At 39.3% G+C, this 14,283-nt stretch overlaps 1 long non-coding RNA gene across 1 annotated transcript; it reads right to left on the bottom strand.

Annotated features, from left to right (window-relative positions):
- Positions 1-2,148: 2,148 nt before the first annotated feature.
- Positions 2,149-14,071, bottom strand: LOC135327290 (uncharacterized). Its single transcript, XR_010387393.1, has 3 exons — positions 14,033-14,071; positions 13,228-13,312; positions 2,149-3,018 (listed from the first exon to the last, which is right to left on the bottom strand). It is a non-coding gene; the product is annotated as an uncharacterized LOC135327290 (long non-coding RNA).
- Between the last annotated feature and the right edge of the window lie 212 nt (positions 14,072-14,283).

Raw genomic sequence — 14,283 nt, 5'->3', positions numbered from 1 at the left:
TCTCTGGAGGTGATAGAAAAAGTTGTCTTTTGCTTTTGCTGCATTAGAAATGCAGGTGTTTTCTGCCTTGGAAGACTTGAGAACTAAGATTTCACAAGAGTCAAAAACCTGGAAGTGGCCCACGGAAAAGAGAAGGATTTTTATGTTTCTTTGGGTGTGAATCTCACCTACAACCACACACACAGAGTACTAGAATAAACAGTCATGCAAAAAAGCAGTATGCATGTTTATCACTATATACAAGGCAGATAAATTTACATGCTTGACATCTATGGGAAACAGACGCATTTTGTATTCTACAAGTTATAAATGGTAAGTTCCGTTTATATACATTTATCCTCAGCTAAGCCATGGACTTGCCATTCACATTTGCATTCTCCAGAGTGCATTCTTCCAGATTATTTCAGTGGACCTGGTTCCTCAATGAATGCTGCTAATAATGCAAGTATTTTTATTGGCCCTGTCACCAGGTTTTGTCAAGTGCCACTGGGAGACTTGCTACTTGATGTACGTTCACAAAGGCGTGTTTTTCTAAGGAACACACTCATAGCATTCCTCAATGAATGTAGGAAGTGCTAAACACTGTCTCACTCTTTGGAGCAGAGCTGTGGTATAGTATCATTACATGGAGAAAAAAAAAAGCCTATTTTCTGTAAGAATTTACATTTAATCCAGGATTTAATCCAGAATGTCCCCTTTCTGGCTACTGTCCATCTCTAGTGTAGTCTGCAGTAGATAACTGAAAGTTAGTTGCATTTTTTGATTGGTTTGTTAGCTAGGTATTTCTGTTATTTCCTATTGTTTTCAACAGCAAAAAAAACTATTTGCTATTATTTTCAATTCTCTTGCAGATAACTGCAATATGACACCTAGGTTCTTATACCATGGCACCATAATGATGCCTCAATACCATTTGTACCTTCTTTCATTAGAGACTATTTTCTGATAAAGACCTGTGGTTTGTAACAATATATATTGAGAAACTTAAACCTAGACCTACCAAATAAAATAATATCCAGTACAAGCAAATTAGCTAATTTCCACAGAGAGTTCTGCCCCAGGAATAGCAAAAACCTTTTCTTCTCATTCCAGAAACAAGGGAAGAATTAGAGTTTTATCAAGCAAAGCATTTTCAGCAGAAGTGTAACCATAAGCACGAGTAGCACCTTTTGAAACAAACTCATGAAATTTAAGAACTTAGTGAGAAATGTAGGCATATTGCTATTGCCCTATTTGCATTTTTTAAGTAAAGTTTCTCTCCCACACTAGTTACATGTCATTGTTCAGTTTATATACTAAATCCCAATGAAATATCAGATTACGCAAAGACCAATAGCACCTCTATGCCCAATCCCTCTCCAGCAGGAGACTGTTAAAACATAACATTCCCTGGAAGGTCTACTGACATGATGTTCCCCTGAACATCCAAATGTAACACCATGCCGGCTCTGCAACCTCATGCTACCAAAGGCTCCCACCACGCTCAGAACAATACCTCAGTCCTGCCACGCAGGAGGCTCTGGGGTGACCGTTGAGTGCACTCTGATTTTACAAACTGTCATATGGCGAGATAGTGGTGGGTTTCAATGCCGTCACCTATTCAGTCAGCCCAGATGAACTAGAATCACCATTTCAGTTATATCATAGCTCGGGGCGAGAACATGTCACCCTCTTTATTTCCAGCTCGGAACAAGCTGCTTAGGCAGATGCTAACTGTGGTCCTCCCTGCCATGTTCTGTAGAGTGGCCTTTGTCTGGGTTAATTGAGCCCCCACTCCATTTAATAGGCTGTTGAAGTCTTATTGAAACAGAGCTAGTGCCGCAGGTTAAATACATTGCAGTGCTCTTGCTAATCCCCTCATTAACGGAGCTGTAAAGCTTGTTGAGAGCTGTGGGTTTGCATATATTATCTGAGAGTTCTTCACTCAAGTGCTATCAATAAAATGACAAAGCCAGTTTGCAAATAGTGAAATCAACAGTGACACAAAGCTAGATACCTTAAAAAAATAAACAAGTTAATAACTGATAAATCTTATTTTCACACTTGGAGGATAAAAAAAACAGGTTGGAGAATCTGGTTTTTTATTGGATGAACTTAAAACATGAATTACATACAAACATGATTTTTTTTCTTGGGCAGAGAGAACAAGCAAGAAAAATACCACCTCTTTAACCGAGGCTACTGGCTGAGGTTTGGCTGTAGCTGCTTAGAAGTAATTTAATGAGCCACGCACAGACTAGTTGCACTTAGCAGACTCAAAGAAAACAAATGAATTCATAACACAAAATAAGAAGTGAACTTAGATATGAAATACAATGGAGCTTATTGAGAAAGCCTCACATGGTTTCCAAAGGAAAAGAAAGCAGAGTAGGCCCTGGAAAAGAAAAGCGGGTGGTAAGAGAAGCACCAAGCAAGTCAGGGCTCTCCCACACCTGCCAGGAGGGGGAGCATAAGGAAGGACTCCCCTAGCAAACGCGCAGCAGAAGATGGCTGACTATCAAAAGGCAAAGAAACGAGTAAGATGGGACTGAGTGGTTGATTGTACAGCAGGGCACAAGTAAAGTCTGAGGAGTCCAAGCAGGAGAGGCAGCCACTAAAGCAGGCCTGGGAGCAAAGCTGTTCTGTGGCCAAACTGCCTGGGGCTGGTGACAAAGAGCATTTTGCTGTGTTCTGCTGAGGTCAAACAACAGTCTCCCGAGTTCAAGTTTTTCTTAATGCTGATTGGAAATGTCGATCTTCCTTGTAATAAGGAATACAGAAATACCCCAAAATATATTTTTGTGCACATTCATCTTTATCTTATATCTGAATGATAGGCATGATCCCTAGCAGATCAGAGCGCCATAGAGAAGCCCACAGATAAAAATAATGACTAAAACTATCAAAAGTGAATTGTTCTCCTAGCAAAAGCTAAAATTTAGGGGCATACTGATGTGTGAGAGTAACAGTACTTTCCCTCTCTGTGGCTGAGTGTCTTCATCATCTTCTACCTCCTTCACCATTTCCTTTCTTTTACACCTGTTTTCAAAAAAGAAAAGCAGAATAAAACATTGAATGATTTCACAATGCAAAAGTCACTGAACAAGGGATTGGTCTCCAGAAGTGTGCAGCCATTCATGTGAAACAAAACACTTGATTTTCTTGTCTTCAGTGGTGAAGGCAGGTGTAGGGGGAAGAAAAGTGGAGGCCTGCAACTCTTAAAACTTCAGTGAAAATGTGGAGACCCTCCAACTCATCCTTCCTATACACTCTTACTTCTTCTCCTCTCATGAGTGACCAAGGCTCATCCCTTCACAGAATCCTCCTTATACTATTGTTTTTATCAATGACAGAATTGGATCATTTGAAACAGAGGTGATGACACCTTGCCATGACAGGTGGCACAGTTAGCAACTATGTGGTTTTAGTCCTGATTTGAATTTCTTCCTCCCTATCTCTGACAGATGAGTGTACATACTTTAGAAAAATCCCCTGTGGGGGAATTGCAGAAACATAATAGCTACAGTTGAGTCCACTTCAGATATTCTCAAAAGCTCTTTTTCTAAAGCATAATATGCATGCCTCTAGTTGCCCCTATTTTTTACTTTTTGCTCTGACTTCCTGGACCAGAAGAAAACCTGTTCCAGGTTCTTTTCTTAACAGCCCTTCTTTTAAAACCTGGAATAAACCAAGGACAAAGTTTGCCTGTCTATGTTAAGGGTCTACCCTAATGCATCTACAGCAGTGACTGGACTGGGCAGTGACTTTAGTTTAGGCAGCTCTTTACAGTATAATGAGAACTGTGTCTTCTTGGGCAGTTTTAAAACCTACCCCTGAATGGTTTTTTTTCCTCAGGACAAAGCCTATGCCTTTCCTGAACACTTTTTTTTTTTTTTTTTTTTTAGCTAAAAGAGGGCTATGTAGCATTGTTTTAGTCTAGTGTGGTGTTATGTTCTTCTTTTTTACATTTGGAAACCACTAAAAAGTGGGTTTTTTGGAAAACGTGGAATACCTATTTTTAGGGTTTTTTAGCTACATTCACTATAAAGAGTCCACAGTTATGGTACACAGTTACAGCATACCATGGTGTGTCTGGGGAACAGCAGAAAGTGGTTTTCTTAAATATTTCTATGTCAGTTCTTCTCTCCACGGATTGTCTTGTCTGTGGTATCTGCTATTTCTCTTATCTCCAATGGTACTCTTCTAACAATGTGGAAATGTAGCTGCGAGTTCTTGAGGGTCAAAGTTAGAAGAGAGAGATAAATTTAAATTTTTCTCATCCAGATAAGTACCAGAACTTAAAAATGATCTGTTGAGGCTAAGGGTAGTCTGATTTCCAGTGTACAGTAACCAGTGCAAAGACTCTATCTAACTTCAGTGGGCTTGAGATAAGGCTTATGAAGTTAAAGAGATTGTGATATACTTAAAGTTTGACTTGCATTTTCTTAGAGGCCGTTCCATGTCTGGAGGTTTCCAGGCTATTCATTTTTGGTAAACTACTCAGAATATTCTAAGTACTCTAGATCCTTCTGGGAATTTCTTTTGTTTAAAATATCAAAAAATTACTTTTATTCTTCTCACATACACATATTTATGTCCTTTCTGTCTTTTCCTGAAAATATAGCTTTGGTCCTTTCTTTATCTGAAGGTGCTATCTCTAGAAAGTATATATAGCTTGACATAGATGCAAAATCTTTCTTTTCCAATTCCCCAGATGCTTCCTTTTGCAGATATTGCACAAAAAACCCCCCCATGCCTGAGAAAAGATACAAAATTGGCAATGGTTTGTCCCTTTGTTTTACCCCAGAGCTTAAAAAAATCCCTTTTCTTTGATAATATTTTTACCTTACTCGTAGTAGGAATAGAAATGGTAGCCAGCCCACTTGGCTCTTAGTTTATGCTTCATTGCTGTTTATCATCTTTTTTGCCACATCTTAAAATTTAGTCTCTAAGTTTTGAGGGACAAAGAACAGTTTTTTCCTGAAACAATTATGACTCTTTAGAGAGCAGTAAAATAATAGACAACAACGTAAGTGCCATGTTATATGTGCCTTGTTCAGCAAGGCCTGGTACCTGACTGAGGCCTCGTAAGTTCTTTTTTAACATCAAACATATAGTGCTTATATCTTGCACTCCTTTTCTTGCATGTCAGGGGGAAGAAGAGGTAGGGGACAAGGGCATCAATTCAATGCTTGAGAATTGTCAAGTCTGCAAATATATCTTGTAATGAATGATTTTATGTTAGTCTTTGTGAGTACATATGTTGTTTTAACAACCAGGGTACTGTATGTTAATATCAAAAGCACAGTGGCTCTTATTGGTTGAATCTAATTTTCACCTAACTGCAGGTAGTGCTAATCACAGCGCAGCTAATCGCAGCCTCAGATTCAGCACTTCAGCTATCTCACTCCAAGGACATGCTGCCTGGATTGCCATACTGGAGCCTTATTGTCATTTACATGGAGACTCCTTTACTAAGCTAAGGCAGCATAGAAAGTATGCACGTCACTGCCCCACGCTCCTCACAGAGGAGCTATGTGCCCCAGTACTATGGAAAAATTAGTGGGCTGATATTACAACTGCTGCATTAATCAGTCATTTCCATGAGTTCACAGACAAGATTGTCACTCCAGGATATGTACAACATACTCACAGCACATGAACGTGCCATTCCAGCAGTGATAAATAACGGCTGCACTGAAAACACTGTTGACCTCACAGATACAGTCAGGGTACCCTCCCTAACTGCTTTTCTAAAGCTCTAGCTAAAGTAGATGAGATTCCCTGGCTGCTATGAAAAGCCTTTTGCAAAGGCTTATAGGAGCAAGAAGGCCTGAAAGATTCCTTCAGCTTCACAGACTGAGAATTTCAGGGTTTCATGGCATTGAAGGCATACGAAATCTATTCTGATCACCCAGCCTGACCTTCAGAAGAACAAAAGCCACAGAATTTCAGCAGCAATTTCCACAGTGAAAAGTATTCCTCTTCGCTACCAAGTTAGCCTTAATGACTGCTTTTCACTACGACTAGCAAAATACACTTAGAAATGTTGGCATCTTTCACAAAAAAATTCATTATTTACATAAATTAAAACTTTCATATATCCTTTGCCTTCTTCTCTAGGCCAATTATAAAGAAAAACATGGAAGTGATGATGTAAGCAGAGAAAAGGGCCCCCCAGTCCCAGGCACAGCAGGAGGGAGTGATCACCTTCCATTCAAATTAACACGGCCGCTGTCAATGGAAGGAACTCCCTTACTTTCCCATGAAAAATATACAGTTTAGTAGCATTTCTATTAATAATTAAAGCCTTTGGGCAACATCAAGTGACTCCCCAGAACACTTGCTAGATCTTGCAGTCCTTGATCAAAATGGGACTGTTAGTAAATGTGAACCAACACTTTTTTACTGAAATTTCCTCTGCTTCCTCCTATTTGCTTCTCATGAAAATATTCCACCAGGAACATTTTTCACCAGCTCTTTCAAATGTTGAGCTAGTAGGCAGGCAATGACTGAATAAATATTCCACTCCTAGCAAGGGTCCAATGAATGAGTGTCCATCTGTACAAAGCTTGCTTTGCTCCCTATGGATCTAAAATGGCACCTGTTAAGCAACACACAGATGGGGTTTTATGTCTGCCAGTTGATCTAAATAGGGATAGTCTTCTTATTGATGGTGATCCTTGGCTGGCCATAATGCTCAAAAGAGAGAAAATCTTGGCATAGGAACTCCATTGACTTAGTTTTAAAAACATTTCTTTTGATAGATTTGGGTAAAATGGCTTTGTATTCAATTTTTGCTTACTATCAGGCAAAGCAAACTGGGATTTCACCTGAAGAGGTGAATATCTAGCATTAATAAATAACTCAGCTTGTGAGAATTTCAGAAAAATCCCTTCTACCAGCAACTTCGCTCTGAAGCTACAGCAAGCAAATAACATTGCTTAGCTTTATCTAACCTACATTGTCTTTCTGGTCCAGAGAAGCCCATGTAACATGATACCTTTTTAGTGTTGTGTTCCTCTGTCATACACTGATGCTTTATTGCTCAGAGTCTACTCACTCACCCAGTTAACATTCAGTTTGCGATTGCACACAGTTTCCATAATCTTACAATGGTAAGCTACAAGAAATACTGTCCTGTCAATTCAGTGCCATGCTTTAGCTAAACAACATGAATTAGAAGACAAAAGGTGATCTGATCCTTTTTTCTTTCTTTCAGTCAAAAGGAGCCTTTTAAGGGAAAAACTGACTGACAGAAGAATAATTATTTCTTTATTCTACTGCTTTTTTAATGTAAACTTTTCTAAGTCTTTATTTCATTTTTCATGAGAAAGGGGAGTAAATTCCTATGAGTAAATCCTCATGATAATAATGCAGGACATCAGTCTCATGTAGTAGCCCTGCTTCACAGTTCCAACCCTTATCCCTTGCTATCAAAATCTTCCCTAGTGAATATTAATGTCCTCACTTCCTTGTTTCACTTCCTTAGATCACATTCAAACATATAACCTAGAGAATTAGAACCACTTTTCTTGGTAGGCTGGAGTTTCATTTGTGTACAAGCAGCTCTCCTTCTATAGCTCAAGTTTTTTTGGCAATTTTTGAAGATCACATGCTCTGAAAAATGCCCCAAATACTTTGTGCATGTTCTTAATGTACATTACAAAAGCAGCGCCCATGTAGTAATGAGCTTCAAAGAAATGCTTTCACACATTAGAAGGAGAAAAAAACCGAGGTCGTACTGAACTTAGCATCTACTATACATTCAAAAAAAAAAAAAAAAAAAAAAAAGGAATTGGCACAGTAATATATTTAAAGCAAATTGCTATTGAATAACTTGGAACTAACATGGAACTAGGAAACATTTGATGTCAGAATAAAATTACTTCAGCACCTCTGTCCTTAGAGAGAAAAAATAACTCACAGTGCTTTTTCAAAACATGGAAACAACACAGTCCCTCTCCTAAGCTCTTTCCCTCAAGGAAGACATGTTCTGATGACATTGGGTGACATCTGATGACATTCTGGTGTAGACTGCATATAGGGACCGCGATTTTTAAGGGAGCCTTAGAGTGATTTAAACAGCTACTTCCCTGTATTTGGGTGTTTTATGCTCTATGGGCACTTTGAAATTCCCAGGCATGACAATGGATGAATTTACCTAGATGGTCCTCAGGATTAACCGACTTGCTTTCAAAAGCACCTGAGTTACCTCAGATAAGTCTGGGAAGTCAACTACTCTCCTCCCCTATGATATGAAAAGAAAATGTTTCTGAAAATGTGATTTTCTATTTAAGCTTTTCTCTCAACAGCTTTAAAGAAGGAAACTAACAAGTTCGGTCAGGAAAACCTTTTCTGGTGTTCACACCATAAACTCCTCAAAATCTTTGGCCAAACGGAGAGAGGATGCCCATGAGGAGAGCCATCCACTAACACCCTGTGCATTTAGACCAAGAATCCCTTGCTAGTCATCTCTCCATAAAGTCAGCTGAGAGATTTCTTCAGCTAAATACTGAGAAAAGAACAGCTAGAAATAACATGAAGGAAAGTGAATTAATGAAGTACCAGGTCTTCACTTTTGATATGTTAGTTGCTTGCTCTGTAATGAAATGTGTGTTGACCACACATACCAGAGGAGGTCACTGCAAATTATTTGCCTTGTCATTTACTGTGGAAGTCACAAAATGATCTGTATTGAATACAGCGCACAAAAATAGGGACAAATAAGTTTTAATTGCCCCTAGCCAGGTACTGCTCCAGACCTTAGGGCACCAGCACAGCTGTTGCATCAGCTCAGTGCAGAACATGACAAGGCCTTGACTCCTCATGTCTCCATTTCACTTGAGCAAATGTGTTAATAGATCTAATGCCATCTTATTTTCTCACTTTGGTTCGACAGAAGGTGACCAGACAACGAGTGTGAGGTCTTTTTGGAAAGAGGAGGACTGCTGAGGTGAGGGTCACTGAAGAGGCAAGGTGCAAGAGTTCAGGAGCTTGCCTCCTGGGAAAACTAAAGTTTGCACTCTGATTTCTACATTTTGACAAATTCCTTGTCATGTCTTATATCTCCACCTTTTTAGCCCATTTGCCTTCCTTGCTAGAGATCATCTCTCCCTGACCTGGTGGACAGAACTGGAGCTTTCCTTTATCCAGTGGCCAAAATTTGCACCAAGACTTGTAGTTGTGCTTAGAGATGTATGATACAATACGTCACCAGTACTGTCTCTAATTGTCATATATAATTGTCAGTATTTTCTTCAGAGCTAAGCTTAATTTATTCTGTGGACTAGAAAGGCTCAAATTTGCTGTAACCTGTGCTAACTGCTCACAGCTGCAAATCAAAGAGCTGCTGCTGCAGCTGGAGAGCCGTAGGGGACAATGTAATGGGCTATGCTCCTTCAGACACCAGCTGCAATTAGAGTTGCATTGGAGTCATCACAGCAGTTGCATCTCAAACAGGATCCTCCAGAGAGATGAATCTGCTTATTATAGAGCCACTTTCCAACAGCAGATTTGACTCAGCCAGTATTTTACCCTCAGATCAAAACCACGCACAAGTGAACAATCTCCAGCTGCCTGCAACAGTTTCTTCTTAGTTTTACTCCTTACTGTTTTGTTTACCACATATTCCAGATATCTTGGCTAATTCTAAGCTCCTTTATATCTAAGTTTGTGCCCAGAAGAGAAACTTTACAGTCTCTTTTACAGATGCAGTGGAAATGTCAAGTCAGATTTTTTCACTGTAGTATTCAGGGATACTCCTTTGATCTGAAAGGGGCAGACTGGATCAGTGTGTGCTACCTGAGCATCCAGGACTTTAACTGCTTTAAATCCAAAACATTCCTGCAGAAAAGGAAAGAGTTCTGAGTGCAGCAGTCACCCTTCATACACAATACTCGCCATCCCAGGAGCAGCAGAGTAAGACTGGCCATTTTGTGAGAGTGCCAAAAAGACAGAAGGCCATCTGGTGCTATAGACTAATCTAACAGTGCTGAAGTCAAAAAGGGCTGGTTGGTATACAGTACATAAGGCTCTCTTACAGAGAGATTACTCCCTGTAGCCAGAAGAGGCTGGACATTACATTATCTGTGCTAGAGCAGCAAACACTGACAAGCTGTAAGAGACAAGCTGGCAATGTGGCCTTCAGAAAGAGCAGAAAGTAGCAAGTGGACAGGAAACAAGTAGGGAGACTTGTTTGGGATTAGGAATTTTGGAAAAGAACATGTATGGAATGTATCTAATTCAGCTGCAAATTGGTACGTGGAAATTCCTGCCTGGCATAACTTAAGAGTGGTGTTATTGTTTGTACAAATAGTTTGCAAGAACATAAAGTTGGTATAAAGACAATGTGGAAAGAGAAAGGGAAAATGTCAGAGCCACATGGAAGGAATACTGATTGGTGCCAACACATACTCACACCTGATAACGCAATGTCTTGGTGGTCTGCTGTATTCATCTTCATTGCATTAAATGTGAAGGCACCATATGCTTATATAGACCTACAGGAATGAAAGGCAGTACATCTTTTACAAACAATATGCCATCTTTCTGAGTGGGAGGACACAATCAGCTACCATACTTGAGGGTTGGAGGACAGCCAGTGTGGCACATGCAGTTAGGTAAAAGTGCATGGAGTCATCCAGTGAATTGCAGACCAATAAAGTTTGCTTCCAAATTCTGGTAAATTATTTGCAATGGTGACTATAAAGTACTTACAATATAATGGGATCTAGACATTGTGGTCTCTTTAAAGGAGCTAATCTGTTGTATTTTTTTTTTTTTTGAGTGAGTTAGTAAAATAGTAAGTAAAAGAAAAGGTTGGCATAATTTATTAAGGTTTCAAGATGTCTTTGTCCACACCCTTCATACAGAGCAACTAAAGAAACTAAGCAGTCATGGAGGAGGAGGAGGAGGAGAAGGAGGAGACAAAGTAGTTGCATAGATCAAAAATGGTAAAGTGAGGAAGGAAAAACGGTTGCTATGGCATGAGGTTATCTGCGGTGTGCCACAAGGTTCCATGCTAGGGCATCTGTTGTTTATCAACTATCTGGAAAGGGTTTTGCTGATGTTCCAGAATTATTTAAGTTGATCAAGACCAGAGAAACTGAAAATCTTTGCAGGCCTTGAGGAACTCGAGTGAATAGAAAATATGATGGCAGATGAAACCAAATGCTGGCAAATCTCTTTAGCACACTTTAAAGGAAGTCTTTTGAAGAGCTCGCTTTCTTGGGCTCTCAACTGACTGTATCTCAGAAGAAGCTCCAACCCACACTATACATAGATCAAAAAAGACACTTATAAGTGAAGAAGTGGTGGTGAAAAAGTAAACAGTTATTGGGCTGTGCAAGGAATGGAATGGTAATAGTACAGAAATATTATAATTCCACTGTGTATATAGTGTAAGTTAATTAGATAAATAAATGACATACTGTCTTCTGGAACATTGTGCACAATTTTAACTACCTGTCTCAGAAGGGCAACCAAAGAATTAGCTGGGATAAAAATTAGTAGAAACATTGAAAGAGTCTCCTGTGTTTGCCTTCAGCAGAAGGCAAATAAGTGGGGACATGAGAAAAGAATCACAGTAATAAATAATGTGCTTTTAGTACAAGAGCAAGGGAACATTTCCTGAAACTGAAATTTTGTGGCAATTTCAAAAGTGGCAATAGGAAACTCTTCTTCATACAAAACAAAATTAGCTTATGGACTTCTTGTCATAGAATATCATTACAGCAAAAAGCCCACACAAATTTAGAAAGGTTAGATATGTATGTGGCTAATGAGAATATAGATTTACAGTGCTAAATATTAAACATTAGGTAATTGTTTCAGACACATATATCAACCTGCAGTTATAACTTCTGGGGGCACAAACACACCTTTCTATACAGATGACCAACTCCCTAGCAATGTCCTGTCAGGTTTTTTGTTCTTTTCTGTGACATATCTAGTACTAGCTACTGTTCAAGGCAAGACAGTAGGCCTTGGATTGATTTACTCTGGACATTTTTATGGATAATTATTGGAATAATAATAAGAATGATTAGTACTGTATAGAGTGAATATTCTCATTGTTAGGTATTTATTGAATAATTTTATTTTAAAACTTTGTTGCTTGATCTATTTCCATCTACTTTCAACTGGAAATAAAAAACAAAGAAATAAGCAGCATAAAACCCTTTTCTGCATCATTATATTTCTAATTTTTGGGGGGGAAGTGTTGCAAATTCCCTTTACCCTAAGAGGGATTTGAGCAGGGGAGATACAGATCACAACCAATATTTCTTACAACATTAAGCTGTTATTATTGATAGCAGATAACTGTTTACATAACACATTCACTCATTCACTCACACACGCAATCATAGATACCAGCTGGAGCTGGGAGACAAACCCCACTGTATATGCCAAAGCAGAGGGTCATAGTAATGCACCAATGGCTTCTAGGTAGTTGTTGAGGAAGTCCTTCAGGGACCCCTTTGTTTCATCAGGTGTATATATTTTATATACTCCTGTAGTGTGTGCATATAGCAGCTACTGGATGTGGTCCAGTCACACAAACTGCTGCTGAGACTAATGTGTGCTAGTAGCCTTGTACTGATTCAGCAGACTCCTCATGTCCTGAGTTTATCAGTCCTTGTAGATTCAACAGGCCTACAATCTCCAGATTTTATCCTTTGGAAACTTTTACACACTACCTCCTCAGCACTTACTTTTCCTCTCCTTGGCTTGTAGATAGTTAATATCTACAGTTAATATAGGTTTGTCAGAAGGAATTGATCCTACCAATCCTACCTTGGATTTTGAGCCAGGGCTTATGACTGGGGCAGTGCAAGGACACTATGGTTGCCCAGCTTCTTGTTCCTGTGCAGGGGAAATTGCTCTCCCCATATGTATTAGTGAAATGTGGACATAAGCCAGAGAAGAAAAGGATCAGCTGAAATGGCAGGAGGAAATGGGTCTATGACAGGTGTTTTTTGTGTAAGAAGTGTCTAAATCTTCTCTGGAAAATTTTGTTAATGTCATACTTTTAAAGTCTGTAGTATTAACACTTCATCAAAATAGCCTGTTGTATAGCATATCCTATACCCCAGCTTCTTACAGTCATATCTTCAGGGAACTCTTCTGTGAAATATTGTATAAATTGATTTTGGTCATGCCACATCCAGCCATGGAACACATTCAACAGTCTAGTCCAAAAAATAATAACTGAGATAGATACTGAAATGCATTCATACTACTGACCTTTGCCAACAGATTAATTATCATTTTATCAGAACCCAGCTTTTATGTTGCTTCCTGCTTTAGACATGACTGCAATCATTTAGACCTGCAAAGAGGGGAAAGGATTATCTTCTCTCACAAATTCTTGGTAGAATGCAATGTAAAATCATAGAATAATTTAAGTTGCAAAGGACCAACACTTAAGTCAGACCTGCCTTTGAAGTTAGACCTGGTCCCTCAAGGCCTTGTCCAGTTATGTTCGGAGTATCTGTGGGAATTCCACAACCTCTCTGAGCCCTTGTTCCAGTGTTTGACCATCCTCACTGTGGTGAAGCTGAAGATAGCAATAAAATCTTCCCTCAGCCTTCTCTTCTCCAGGCTGAATAAATGCAGTTCTTTCTCTCTTCAGCCTCTATAACATGTGCTCTAGCCCCCTAACCATTTTTGTGAGCCCCTGCTGGATTTGCTCCAGTATATCAGTATCTTTCTTTCACAGGAGAACCCCAAACTGGACATAGAATTCCAGAAAGGATCTCACAGGTGCCAAACAGGAGAAAATAATTTCCCTTGACTTCTGCCCACAGTCTTACTTACGCAGTATGTGGTTAGCCTTCACCACCACATTGCTGACTCATGGTTGAGGACCAGGACAACATATGAACACATATGTGCATGAACACTCACTTCTAATGTAGAGAGAACACCAAATCTTCCCGTTAGCACACATACATCTACTGAGAAATTCCCTGGACTTGCCAGAGAGAATTATAGCACATATGCAAAAGATGTACCTCTCACCCATGCCAGTGAATACCAAATACAATACCTGCAGTTTTCTTCTTCTTTGGATTGCTGTGGGTGACCTGCAAAAATGACAATCAGGACTGAAAACAAATTTTGGAAAAAAAAAAAAAACCCTAAAAACAGTAGTACTTTACGATATACTAAGATGTATTTGAGGGGAAAAAAAAAACCAAGCAGCATCTGTGGATTAACAGACTAACTAATGATATTTTCTTTCACTTCTCCATTAGCATTGTTTGATGTTGCCTGTGCTTCTATGTGAAGTTTCCCCTT

Source organism: Dromaius novaehollandiae, chromosome 2 (genome assembly GCF_036370855.1).
Source record: "Dromaius novaehollandiae isolate bDroNov1 chromosome 2, bDroNov1.hap1, whole genome shotgun sequence".
NCBI classification, from domain to species: domain Eukaryota; kingdom Metazoa; phylum Chordata; class Aves; order Casuariiformes; family Dromaiidae; genus Dromaius; species Dromaius novaehollandiae.
This window is presented reverse-complemented; position numbering and strand designations above follow the sequence as displayed.